Source organism: Mesocricetus auratus, unplaced genomic scaffold, assembly GCF_017639785.1.
Source record: "Mesocricetus auratus isolate SY011 unplaced genomic scaffold, BCM_Maur_2.0 Super-Scaffold_100004, whole genome shotgun sequence".
Taxonomy (NCBI): Eukaryota; Metazoa; Chordata; class Mammalia; order Rodentia; family Cricetidae; genus Mesocricetus; species Mesocricetus auratus.
In genome coordinates this window covers 1,368,356-1,382,338 of record NW_024429189.1, presented here as the reverse complement: position 1 = coordinate 1,382,338, position 13,983 = coordinate 1,368,356, and the positions used below count along the sequence as shown (strand labels likewise).

Sequence of the window (13,983 nt, the reverse complement as noted above, 5' to 3'; positions counted from 1 at the left end):
AGCATGTGTGTGTGTTTGTGTGTGTGTGCATGAGCATGTGTGTGTGTTTGTGTGTGTGTGCATGAGCATGTGTGTGTGTGCATGAGCATGTGTGTGTGTGCATGAGCATGTGTGTGTGTGCATGAGCATATGTGTGTGTGTGCATGAGCATGTGTGTGTGCATGAGCATGTGTGTGTGTTTGTGTGTGTGTGCATGAGCATGTGTGTGTGCATGAGCATGTGTGTGCATGAGCATGTGTGTGTGCATGAGCATGTGTGTGTGTGCATGAGCATGTGTGTGTGCATGAGCATGTGTGTGTGTTTGTGTGTGTGTGCATGAGCATGTGTGTGTGCATGAGCATGTGTGTGCATGAGCATGTGTGTGCATGAACATGTGTGTGTGTGCATGAGCATGTGTGTGTGTGTGCATGAGCGTGTGTGTGTGTGTGTGTGTGTGTGTGTGTGTGGACTCAAATAGTCCTCAGGCACTGTGTGTATTTAATTTTTTTTTGAGACAAGGTCTCTCACTGAGCTGAAATTCACCAAGTAGGCGAGGCTGGCTGGCCACTGAGCCCAGGGACCTGCCTCTTGTGTCTACCTGGTACTGACATTACAAGTGCACGCACCGGTTTCTGGCTGTCTTACATGGGTTCAGAGGGTCCCCAAATCTCCATGCTTGTGTGGCAAGCACTTTACCAACTGAGATGTCTCTCAGCACCCACTACCTCCGTCTGTATTGTTTTTATCCTTTAATTGCTGACAGATGCATGAAACCAACTCTTTTTTCTTCCCTCCGATTCTTTCGGTCATCAAAAAACCCTTCCTGGCCTTTCCTTGTTAGGGTGGCATGAAGCTATCTAGTAGTGGAGGGATCCAGTGGATTCTTGGGAACAAAAATAAAAGAATTCCACCAACCTGTACAGGCAAGGCACCTGATACGGGCTGTGACACTACAGACTTTAGCGTGGCCACCTCCATCCCTCCCCTAGATTGCCAGAGTGACGCTTCTCTGTACCTTCTCCCTGCACAGCCCCCTGACCAGGACACTGCCCTTGCTTCCCAGGGCTAGGAAAATAGGGTTTAGGCGTCTATTAGATTTGGATTAAATCTCTGCCTGGGTACACTGGCGAAATGACGACGTTGCTTTGAAAATGTGAAATGGGTCACGGTAGTAAACGTAAGAGGCCATGACTATTGCACTCTTGGGAGAGGGGCTGGAGAGACGGGCATGCTGGTTAAGGCGCCTGGTGCCAAGCCTGAAGACCTGAATTCATTTCCGGGACCCACATGAGGGATGGAGATAACTGACCCCTGCATGGGACTCCTGTCCTCTGATGGCCGCGAGTGTCTATGCATGTGAGTGTTTCTCCTCTAAATAAAATGTAAAAGTTTGGAAATGTTTATAAGATGGGTAAGACAATGCAAAAATGGGCCAAGAATTTGACTGGAAGTTTCTACAATAAATTTCTATGAGTTGCCCAGCCCCTTAGTCACTAGGGAAAGGCAAATCAACATGACTATGGATGGGATAGCATTTATTTTATCTGTAGTGTGTGTGTGTGTGTGTGTGAGAGAGAGAGTGAGAGAGAGACAGAGACAGAGACAGAGAGACAGAGAGACAGAGAGAGACAGAGAGACAGAGAGACAGAGAGAGACAGAGAGAGACAGAGAGACAGAGAGACAGAGAGACAGACAGAGAGAGAGATAGAGAGAGACAGAGAGACAGAGAGAGAGAGAGAGCGCGCACACGCACAATGCATGCACCGGGGTGAGTCTGCCTGCTCTCAGCCCCCCCCCCAGCATACCATGCCAAGGTGCGGTCTCTTCTCCTTTCGTGACCACAGAGGAGGACACTGTCCTTGCGTCAGCCACAGCCTCACACAGCCCACACTCAGTTCTCTACCTGTGCCCCAGGTCACCCTCTGTCCCCACATTGGATGTCCAGGCTTGGGGAGCTGACGGTGGAACTCTGGGAGGCCAGGCTGGGTCCGCTCAGCTGCAGGCTATGGTAGAGGCCGCCCCAGAAGGCTGCTTGTGCGGGGCCTGCAGGGGCTAGAGCAAGGCTCTGCTCGGGTCAGCTCCCCAGGACCCCGCCCTGGGCTCAGCCTGGGCACAGCGTTTCTGAGGAGCTGAGAGGAGAGATTCAGGAGGGCAGGCTTGTTTTGAGGCCCGGGGGGGAGGGGGGGCAGGGAAGAAAATGAATCCCAGCTTTCATCTTCCACCCTTAGCCCGTGCCTTTACCCGGCTCTTTTGATTTTTGTTTGTTTGTTTTTAAACAGGGTTTCTTTGTGTAGTCATGGCTGTCCTAGGCGTTGCTCTGTGGACCAGGTTGGTTTTGAAATCACAGAGAGCTACCTCTGTCTTCCAAGTGTTAGAAGTGTGTACCCGACACACCTCACTCTTTACCCAGCTCTGCAGTCCCCATGCTAGCCGTGAGCCCAGGGGGTCATGGGGCCAGGCAGCTGTGTCTGCTCATCTGTACAATGGGGACCCCGAGACAAAGCTCTCAGCACTAGACACAAATGTGGTGCCTGCTGTCTTCTCTTCCTCTCCTGCTGAAGGCTGGCTCTCTCTCTCTGTCTCTCTGTCTTTCTGTCTGTCTGTCTGTCTGTCTCTCTCTGTCTCTTCTTTCTCTGTCTGTCTGTCTGTCTCTCTGTCTCTCTCACACACACACACACAGACACAGACACACACACACACACAGACACAGACACACACACACACACACACACACACACACACACACACACACACGAGCTCATCTCGGAAGGCCATCTGTAGCAGGCACAGGTCTCACCACTATCTGGGAAAGGAGATCTGGAAAGCCCAGCGAGCTCCAGCCCATGGTCTGCTCCCTGGTCCCTGGGAGAGTTCCTCAGATGGTTCCGGACCCCAGCCTTGCACCAGGGCCCTGCAGTGGTCCCAGAACTTGTGCTGGTGGTGGGAGGAGTCTCTCCGAGGACTTCTGCTTCTGCCTCCCTTTGCCTGGAGCAGGGAGATGGGCTGCTGACTAAGTCTGTGGTTCTGCCTGCAGTCTACAGGGAGACACAGACCTGGTTAAAGCCTGGAAACATACCAATGGCAGGGGGGCCTAGGAGAGGGAGAGATGGGAGCTAAGGGACCAGGTCTCCCCTTCCTGTCCCCTGGATGTCCTTGAAGCTATTTTTATATGTTGCTGGAAACCAGAATTACAGCCAGAGCTGAGGCACTAACAGGTTTCCACGGCGCTCTGGGTCTTGCCTCGGGGAGCAAGGGCCTTTATGGGATGATAGGCGGAGGTAGGTCAGGAATCCACAGTGCAGGTGGGGAGTGTGGGGCTCTAGTCAGTGGGGGAGGGCATCAGTGGCAGGCCCCTGATTGGCACACAGGTGAGAAACAGTGATTCAGGGAGGCCGTGGTGCCTAGGACATTCAGTCAGTCAGTCAATCACCTTTGGCCTCCTTTTTTTTTCTTTCCTATTTTTTTATACAGCATCTCACTATGTGGCTCTGGAAACTCTATGCAGAGCAGGCTGGCCTCAAATTTACAGAGATCAGTTTGTCTCCTGCTTCCAGAGTGCTTGGATTAAAGGCCTCCTTTTAAAAGTTGTGTTTCTCTATTTTGTGTGTGTGTGTGTGTGGGGGGTGACTTGACAGTGCACACGTGTGAAAGTCAGGTGACAACTGGCAGGAACTGGTTCCTTCCTCCCACCACGTGGGTCCTAAGAATCAAACTCAGGTTGCCAGGCTTGGTGGCAAGCACCTTTACCCAGCGAGCCCTCTTGGGAGCCCCAGCACCTAGCCTCCTTGGCATTTAAGAAGGAACTCTCCCAGGGACCAGGAGGCAAGGGCTGGAGTCAGGACAGTATTGTCCAGCGGCCCAGGGCTTGCTGGGCTCTGCCAGGTCTAGGTCCAGGATGAGAGTCACCTATGAAACAGAGCCCTAGAGTCAGGCAGAGGCAGGCCGATCTCTGTGAGTTCAAGGCCAGCCTGGTCTACACAGCAAGTTCCAGGATAGGCTCCAAAGTTACAGAGAAACCCTGTCTCAAAAAACCAAAACAACAAAAAACAAAACAAAACAAAACAGACCCCTGTGTTCCAGGCACACACACTCATGTTCTGTCTCAAAATCCCCCCATGGTTCCCCACTGCCCAGCGGAGACACACATTCCCAGCTTCTCTAGACAACAAATCTCAGTGCCGCCTTCTTGGTCTGCCTATTCTCTGCCTGGCCAGCACCTTCCAGTTGCTGAGGGTGGATCCGAGGGAGGAAGGATCCCAAGCAGGGTGGGTCAGCTCCAGGTTCTGCTCTGCTGGTATCTCTGGGGAAACAAAGGCAGCAATGAGCTAGAGTGGCAGAGGTCCTGGAACTGAATGTAGAAAGAGTGGCCAGAAAGGGGGGGTGTGCAAGGCAGCAAGCTGGTGTGTGTGCGTGTGTGTGTGTGCATGCGCGTGTGTGCGTGTGTGCAAGGCAGCAAGCTGGTGTGCGTGTATGTGTGTGTGCATGCGCGTGTGTGCAGAGGCAGCAAGCTGGTGTGTGTGCGCGCGCATGCGTGCGTGTGTGTGCATGCGTGCGTGCGCGTGTGTGTATGTGTGTGATCTAGGGCAGAGCCCTGGGTTGAAGATGACTGCCCAGGGTACATAACTCAGATTCCCCTTAATACTGTTTGAGAGATTCCCCTTAATACTGTTTGAGGGACACAAAGACAAAATACCGGAAATTTCTATAGTGAGTTCTTGGCTGCTGCTTCCCTGCAGCGGCAGCTGGTGGAAGGCAAGACTTACTGGGTTCCAGTTCATGGTCAAGGGTGTCCTGACCTGAGGTCTTCAGTTCTTCCGTCTGCATCTCCCGTCCCAGCTCCTCTGCTGTCCTGTCCTGATGGCTGTCCCCAAGGTGCTTTGTTCCCTGAGCTCCCAGCTCTTTGTCCTTGTCACCTGGCTTACTCCTGCTTGTGCATGGGGTATGAAGTGTGTGGTATGTCTAGTATGTCTGTATGTCGTGTGTGGTGTTTGTGTGTCATATGTACGTGGGATCATGTATGTGGCGTGTATGTGTATTGTATACATGTGTATGATGTGTGCATATGGTGCATGTGTGTGTTGTGTGTATGTGGGGTTACGTGTGTGTAGTGTGTGGTATGTATGTGGGCATTGTATGTGTGTGGTGTGTATATGGGAGTTGTGTGTGTGGTGTATGTGTGGTATGTTTGTACATGGTATGTGCGATATATTTGTATGTGGTGTGTTTGTGTGTGTTGTGTGTATGGTGTGGTGTGCGTATGGTGTGTATAGTGTGTATGTGGGGGCTGTGCATGTGTGGTGTGTGTGTGGTATGTTTGTTTGTGGTGTGTGTAATGTGGTATGTGTGTGGTGTGTGGCGTATGTGTGGTATGTGATGTATGTGCTGTGCATATGTGGGGTTGTATGTGTGGTGTGTATGTGGGGGTTGTGTGTGTGGTGTATGTGTGGTATGCTTGTATGTGGTATGTGTGTGTGGTAAGTGTGATATATTTGTATGTGGTGTGTTTATGTTTGTGGTATGGTGTGAATATATGTGTGTATAGTGTGTATGCGGGGGTTGTGCATGTGTGGTATGTATGTGTGGTGTGGTATGGTGTGAATATGTGTGTGTATAGTGTGTATGCGGGGGTGGTGTGTTTGTGTGTGCTGTGTGTATGTGGTGTATATGTCTGGGGTATGTGTGTTTCTGCCTCTCTAGTGCTGCAATTATAGATTATAGGTGTATGGCCCTGTGCTTGTTTTTTTTTTTCTTTGTCACAAGTGCTGTGGATCAAATCCAGGTCCTTGTGTCTATACAGCAAGCACTTTGCCAACCAAAGCTGTCTCCCCATTTCCCCAGCCTCCAATTTTTGTTTTCTCCCTTGATTTTAGATTCATCTTAGAAGACTATAAAATGAGTACATGGGGAAGTTTTTACCAGCTTGTTTATTCTGAAAACAAAATACAAATAGTCACAAAACCCAGGGAATTGAGGTTACTGGCCATCTTGTCTTGTTGGGGACACAATGAGATAGTAATTCATTAATCAAAAAAGAAAAAAGAACTATCACCAGATGGTGGCTGCGAACGGCTTTAATCCCAGCACTCGGGAGGCAGAGTCAGGAAGATCTTTGTGAGTTCGAGGCCAACCTGGTCTTCCAGGGCAGCCAGAGCTACACACAGAGAAACCCTGTCTTGAAAAACCAAACCAACCAAACCAAACCAACCAACCAACCACAGCAATCTGGGTTGGCAGTACAGACATCTGTAACCGTAGCACTTGGAATGAGGCAGGAGGATCCAAGAGCTTGAAGGCAACCTAGTCTGCATAGTAAGACCCTATCTCAAAGCAGCAGGCAAAAATCATCGACACCTATAGCATGTCTGATATTCTGTGGGGTCCTGGGGATACAGATATATTCAACAAAATCCAAATGCACAGTTCTGACCCTGAACCCCAATCTTAACAACACCAAAGCAACCACCAACTAATCCAGCCTCCCAAACTAACTCTAAAAGCCTGTGGTAGCACTGTATCTGTGCGTGAATCTTGGACCTTTCTCAGTGGAGATGACTAAAATTCATTGTGGGTTTGTGTGTGAAATACACGTGTGTGTGTGTGTGTGTGTGTGTGTGCATGCACATGTACATGTATGGAGATTAGAGGACAACACTGAGTGCTGTTCCCTAGACTCCATACACCTTTATGGGGAGAAATGTCTTTGTATGTGTACACATGTTTAAGTGTGTGTGGGTCCATGTGGAGTCCAAGGGGCTTACTCAGGTGCTGCTCTTCGGGAGCTGTCTACCTTGGTTTTGGAGGCAGCTCTCTCGCTGACCTGGGCTTGCTGATTCAGCTAGGCAGGACGGCTAGTGAGCTCCAGGTTTCCTCCTGTCTCTGTCTTCCCAGGGCTGGGATTACGAGCCCGCACCATCACGCCTAGCGTTCTAACATATGGGCTCTGGAGAACTCACGTCTTCAAGCTTGCAAGGCAAGCACTTTACCAACCGAGCCATCTCCCCGGCCCTGAGGCTCATTTCTGATTCCAGGGCATTCTGTGTCTCTTCAAGGAAAGGGGTGGGAGATGGTAAGATCACTCCGAGTTACCTGCCCCAGCCCGGGGAAGGCAGGGAGAAAGTGGCTGTGGGTGAGCATTTTAGCCTAGCTCTCTGCAGGCCAATCCGGGGCCATTTTCTGGACTCCAGATTGCTGGCTGTTGCCTGCTGATTCATGTCCTTGCTGGCCTCTGGGCTACAGAGTCTCTCCCACCATGCACGGCTCTGGGCTTCAGATTCCAGCCTTTTCACCCTCCCTCCCCACTGCAGCCTCCTGCCTTTCGTAGGTGCCCCTTCATGGGTGTCACCTCCTCCGCCTCCCAGGAGAGGCCCTCCCTGCCTCCCCCCCCCGCCTCCCTCCCTCCCTCCCTGGCCTCCGTCTTATTTACTGATTGTTAATAGATGCTGTTCTTTCCTTCGAGGGTGTCCATAGATGTCTGAGTCTGTGCACTTGTTTGCATGTTTATTTCGTTAAGGTCTGTCTCCCCAGCCAGAGAGTGGCCTCTTGCAGACAGCAATTTCTTTGGCCACCTCTGCAGCCCAGTTCTTAGCAGTGAGTCCAGCATACAGCTGACCTGCAGAAAACTTGGCTGGCTGGATGATGGATGGGCGGGTGGATGGATGGATGGGCGGGTGGATGGATGGATGGGCGGTGGATGGATGGATGGATGGATGGATGGATGGATGGATGGATGGATGGGCGGCTGGAACGTCCCACTTCTTCATGGAAGTGACAGCTTCCAGCTATCAGAAGTCCCTGCCTAGAGGATGTTTGTCCTGTGCTGGACTCTGGGGGTCTAGCTTTCCAGACTCCAGTTCCCTCTTGTGTATAGTCTGTTGTCTGCTCCAGCTGCCACTGGGCATCTTGGCGGTAAAGAATCTGTATTACCTTGTTTCAGACCCAGTTTCATTTTTGACCCAGAGGCAAAAATGCTGCCATAGATCTCTGCTGAGCAGTGATACCTACACTCCTGTCCTGTCCCCCAGCTCTGAGCACTGGGACTTCCACCCCACGCACTGGGAGACGTAGCTGTGTGTTCACCTCCAGGCCTCCAGCCCATTGAAACAGGAACAGATTGACTGGCAGGTCCTCCTCTTCCCACTTCGTGGACAGGCACACTGAGCCCAGCTCTGGATTCCTTCTTGGGCAATGGAGTCAGAAGTCAGAGTCCCAGGACTTCCCCCCTCCAGAGGAGATAGGTTCCCCGACCCAGAATGAGTAGCTACTTCCTGGGGGAAAGAGGACCTCGGTCATAAGAGCACCTGCCATGGGTCGCCTCTGGTGCTAGGCTGGGGATCTTCGGAACCTCACACCAAGCCGGTTTACAGACAGCCGAGATGAAGAACCAGAGGGTCTGGTCGCATGCCCATGGCCCAGGATGGCTGGTGGCACGGAACCTGGTTCTGAAGAATTCTTGAATCTTAACCTTAGAGTTTATAGGCAAAGCAATTCCCAGTACCAAAAAAAGATGTCATCAAAACCACGTGGTACAGGACTCAGCCTGGTGGGCGTCCTCTGCACTGCGGACTGTCACAGGCACAAACCACACCCAAACCCCGCCCGTTAGTTCCTAGGCACGCCCCCACCCCGCTATAGGCTCCGCCCCCGCGGGCAGCACGGGCCTCCCATTGGCCTCCGTTTCCATGGTTACACGGGGCCTGCAGCGCTGCTGGCTTCCTGACACGTGTCCCACGGAGCCGCCCGGAATTTGACAGGGGACCATGTGCGCGGCAGCGCGGGAGCCAGACAAAGGCCGGGGAGACGGTGGGGGACGAAGCTCGGAGAAGAAACGAAGCCAGGCAGAGGCTGGGAGCCGCACACGTCCCGCCTGCTGGACACCTCCCCACTTCCCTCTTTTTATGTTGAAGGGGGGATTAAACAAAAAAGAAGAGTTAGTGGGAGAGTGAGGTGGAAAAGGATCAGAATCAGCTCCACCCACTGTGTCTCCTCCGGTAAAAACCCATAGGCGAGCATCTGGGAACACTCAGTATCACGACTTGCATCTCCTGGCCCTGAGCATCTTGACTTCAACTCTTGAGGTTCAAATTCTGTTGTTTCTGCCTGGCTAGTTCTAAGCAAGGAAAGCTTTACCGGTGTGGTTGTTTCGATACTTGAAAAATGAGATCTAAGCAGTTGTGGAGAACCTCTCACCAAGACCTCCATGGTCCATCCATTCTCTGTGCTCTTACTGCCTGCCAGCGTCCTCTCCCACGCCCGCTCCGGGGCTCCGGCCCCAGCGCTGTGGGGCATGAACTTGTGTCCTCTTACGATCCCATTCCGGCTCTTGCCAGCCCCTCATGGTTAGTGGCATGTCTTTCCCCAACTTAGAGACTCCCTTTCTTCAGCTGTGGTATGGGTTCCTTATTGCTACCACAACAAATCATCCCAGATTTAGAGTCATAAAAGAGTTCTGCAGGTCAGAGGTCAAACCTGGCTGAATTCAAGTTATACAGCAGCACTGGGTTCCTTCTGCAGGCTGTGTGTGCACACAAGCGTGCGTGCGTGCGTGTGTGTGTGTGTGTGTGTGTGTGTGTGTGTGAGCACTGTGTTTCTTTTGCAGATTCTGTGTGTGTGGTCCTTTTGCACACTTTGTGTGTGTGTGTGTGTGAGCACTGAGCTCCTTCTGCAGGCTCTCTGTGTGTGAGCACTGGCAGAATCTGTGGGGGGGGGAGGGAGGGAGGGGGAGAGAGAGAAAGAGAGAGAGACAGAGAGAGAGAGAGGATTCTTTCTGCAGACTTTGTGTGTATGTGTGTGTGTGTGTGTGTGTGTGAGAGAGAGAGAGAGAGAGAGAGGATTCTTTCTGCAGACTGTGTGTGTGAGCACTGGCAGACTGTGTGTGTGTATGTGTGTGTGTGAGAGAGAGAGGATTCTTTCTGCAGACTTTGTGTGTATGTGTGTGTGTGTATGAGAGAGAGAGAGAGAGAGAGAGAGGATTCTTTCTGCAGACTTTGTGTGTATGTGTGTGTGTGTGTGTGTGTATGTGAGAGAGAGAGAGAGAGAGAGGACTCTTTCTGCAGACTGTGTGAGAGAGAGCACTGAGTTCCTTCTGCAGGCTCTCTTGCTCTCTGTGTGTGTGTGTGTTTGTTGGAAGGGTCAGCTTTCTTGCCTTTTTCTAAGCAGAGAGCCCACCCACTGGCCCCTTGCAGCTTCAGGCCCTGCAGTAGCCTTACTCTGGTGCTGCCTCTTCTGTTGCCTGCTTCCGCATTTTAGAGACCTCCAATTACACTGGCTCGCTCAGATAATCCAGAATGATCTCCACCTCATGGGTGGAGCTGCCTCTGGAGCCCCCTCTGTTCTCTAGGAGTTAGTTAGATCGGGGACATCGCTCTGCTGACCATTCCCCTCTGCAGCCCCCCCAATCCCCCAGCCTCTTCCTACTCTATGCCTTCCTACCAAGATGCCTGTGGGGTGTCTCCCCTGACCGTAGACCCCAGGGCCAGCACTTGATCGTATAGATTGAGCCTCTTCCCCAGCTCTGGTCACTCCAGTCACCTGCAAGGAGAGCCAGGGTGCCATTGGGCACACACAGACCTTGATCTGTCCCACCCATTTAGCGCCCCAAGATCCTCCCCTCCTCTACTTTGTACCCTTTGCCCCCTGAATTCGAAATCACTTCCTGTTTTCTGTCCACCCCAGGACGTTTGTCACCTCCTGGCCCTTGCCTGACAGTTCTGCCCTGGGCCCTCCTTCATTCCTCTCCCCTAGGAAGCCAGGGGCCTTCCCTGGCTCTGACCTCGCCCTCTTTCACCGTCCTTCCCAATAAATAATGTGCTTATTATTTATTGATCTGGACAGAGGCCTTCCCTGTCTCCTCTTGTCCTTGAGAGTCCTGCGGACTGGCCGGTGTCTTGCTTTTTGGGCCTCAGCCCACCGTGAGCTGGTCCCAGATCCGTCGGAAACCTGTGGACATGGACTGAAGCTCAAGGACTTGGCCTAGGGATGCTGAGGGGACACACCAGGCCTGCAGGGTGTAGGTGTGACAGCCTGCCCCTTGACAGGACGCGGTGTCAGAATAACAAGGGTGACAGCACCAGGCAGCCGCTGACACCGGAAGCTGCCTGGTGCCAAGTGTTGGCACAATGGCCTCAGGAGTCCAACTCTCACTCATCCCCCTTTGCAGATGAGGATCCTGGGCTCTTCAGGTTGGGCACATCCAGCTTTCGAGTAAACTGAAGGCCAGGGAAGTTCCTCATGGCTCCTGGTTGGAGGGAGGGGTGGTGGGAGCTGGCCGCGGCTGCTGTTGAGGTAAGGCAAGGCGGCCCTTCCTGGAGGAGGCTGGGGCGGGTCAGCGCTGGGTGGGGCTGGGCAGGCCACTGGGAAGCCGGTTCCTGCGTGCTCTTCCCCAGTACCGCTTCCTTCCTGACCCTTCCTGTTTCCTTTTCTTCATTGTTCAGCCGGGAGGTTTTCATCCTCACCCCTCCCTGGGCCTGCCCAGGCAGGATGTGCAGGCAGGAGGCTCAGTTTTCAAAGTCGAGTGTGGATTAAACACCTTGAACCGCAGGCTCAACGAGGTTAAAACAGTAGCTTTCGTGTTATGTGTAGTTTACCAAAATAAGAAGAGTTGGAGGGCCGATGAGATGCTTCGCTGGCTAAAGGTGACTGCTGCCAAAGTTGGGGGCCTGAGCTCAGCCTCTGGGACGCGCATCCCATGGAGGAAGGAGAGGAGCCACCGTTCACATGGTTCTCTTGCCTCCACAAAGGGTCGGTGATGTGCACACGAGCTCCCTCCAAATACGTTAGTGATTGCTACATTTTAAAATGGAAACTCTAGAAAGAAGGAAAAGCGATTCTATTCACTCACTGTGAAACTGCATCACCATGAAACATTCACTATTTTCCCATGCTCCTCATCGCATTTTATCCCCGGAACAGACAACACAGGGAGAGATGACGAACAGGGGCCCCCTGGCTTTAGGGAGACGTGGCGGGGAGACGTTATGAGTCTGGGCCTCAGATGGCCGTCCCTCCTCACTGCTCGCAGCCTGGAGAGTCATGGGTTGCTTCCCATTGCCCACTTTTCTCTTCAAGCAACCAGGGTTGGTAGTGATGTCCTCTCCGTCACGAGAGACGGTTTTGTTTCCATTTTATGAGTGTGTGCCTGCATCTCTGTCTGTGTGCCACACAGATAACTGGTGCCCTCGGAGAACAGGGGAGGGGGTTAGATTCTCTGGAGTTTCAGGTGGTTATGAGCTGCCAGGTGGGTGCTGAGAACCAAACCCAGGTCCTCTGCAAACGCAGCAAATGCTCTTCGCCCCTGAGTCATCACTGCAGCCTCCTGCATTCCGTTCTTACCTCCCCACAGTACTCAGTGGACAAAGGGCTGGATGTGAGGCCGGGAGAGTCCATAAGGGTGCAGCTACTGACTTTCCCCGTGTCCTGAGGGATGCCGGCTCTCCTTGCTGCACCCAGACCCTTCTCTGTAAAGTTGGCGGTGGAACAGTGTGAGGACTGTCTGCTTGTCTCTAGCCGAGGGGCGGTGTCTGTGACTTACCGTCCACCCTCACCTTCTCCTCATCTCAGAGTCATCCAGTGCCTACGGAAGAGGAAGAAGCAGAGGACGACGAAGCCAGTAGAGCTCTTGGCGCCCAGGGTCTGAACCTTTGGAGCTTTCTCGGTCTCTGGCAGGCCCCACTCTGGCCTCTTCTCACCCCTGCAGGTGGTTGGACTTGCGCCGCTCACCCCGCCATGCAGATTGTAGGATCTCAGAAACAGGCTTCTTATGTTCTCATGTCTCCTGTGGTCTCCACAGGACTGGGCCCAGACTTCCCAGGAACCCGGGATCCTAGGGTGAGGTTTGGCTGCCACTGGAAGCAAGGAAGAAATGAAAGCTCTGGGTTCTGGAGGAAGAGCTCTCGGGAGGCTGTGTGAGACACTCGGATACCTCACAAGCAGAAACTGGGCGATGGTGTTGCCACTGTGACCCATAAATAATGATATTTCTATACCCGATGGGCCTTCCACTAGCTATGGCTGTAGGGAGGGAGGACCTGCAAGAAACAATCTGCTTATACGTGGCTACTGCTGGGCACAGAGGGTCAAATCTCACTTGGCAGTGATGGGGACAGCATGAGTGCTTAGCCAGTGGTGCCCGGGGGGGTGAGACAGGCCCTGACAGCCAGGGCTTAGGTCATCTGTGACAGTTGGCACTGTCTCCTTGACAGCCTAGACTCACCAGGGAGACGGGCCTGTGGCCTGGCCCCTGGGGATGGTCTTGATCATGTTAACTGAGCCCCATCTTGATTGCGGGTGGGACTGCTCTCTAGGTCAGGAGATCCCGACTGTATAAAACGGAGAGAGCACTCGCATACGTTTATCTCTGGTGTTTCCTGATTACAGATTCCATGTGACCAGCTGCTTCGAGCCCCTGCTGCCCTGCCCCCCCCCCCCCCCGCCCGCCATGATGGACTGTACACCAAATTGTGAGCCAAAATAAACCCTTGATCCTTTGAGTTGCTTCTGTGGCAGTTATTTTTTGTTTGCTTGCTTGAGACAAGACCTCACTGCGTAGCCCAGGCTGGCCTGGAATTCAAAGATCCACTGCCTCTGCCTCTCCTGAATGCTGGGATTGAAGGCGTGCGCCACCATGCTTAGGCATGTCAGAGTGTTTCATCACAACAACAGGAAAATAAACGAAGACACCAAGGAATGAATAGAATTCCCTGGAGTAGCAGCTCTTCATCTTGTAGGTCAGAGGCAGCGAGCAGCCATGGCCGTCATTTTCCCAAGACCTGCTAAACATGGCCTCCCCATTCTCCCCAACTTCTTGGAAGCCCCCAGTCTGCTTTTGTCTGAATCTGTTGGCCCTGTGAAGCATGCATGACATCTGTCCTTCAGTGCCTCTAGCTTATTTTACTTGCATAATGTCCTTAGGGTCCATTCACGATGTCGCGTGGGATGAAAGGTCCTTTATAGAGGCTGAGTCTATTTCTTTTACGGACACAATTCAGTGCAGAGCAAGGCCTGAGGATA

General features: G+C 52.6%; 1 long non-coding RNA gene across 1 annotated transcript; it reads left to right on the top strand.

Moving 5' to 3' along the window:
- The first annotated feature begins 10,572 nt into the window (after positions 1–10,572).
- LOC121140155 lies at positions 10,573–13,419 on the top strand. Its single transcript, XR_005876962.1, has 3 exons — positions 10,573–11,259; positions 12,535–12,670; positions 12,764–13,419. It is a non-coding gene; the product is annotated as an uncharacterized LOC121140155 (long non-coding RNA).
- The last annotated feature ends 564 nt before the right edge of the window (positions 13,420–13,983 follow it).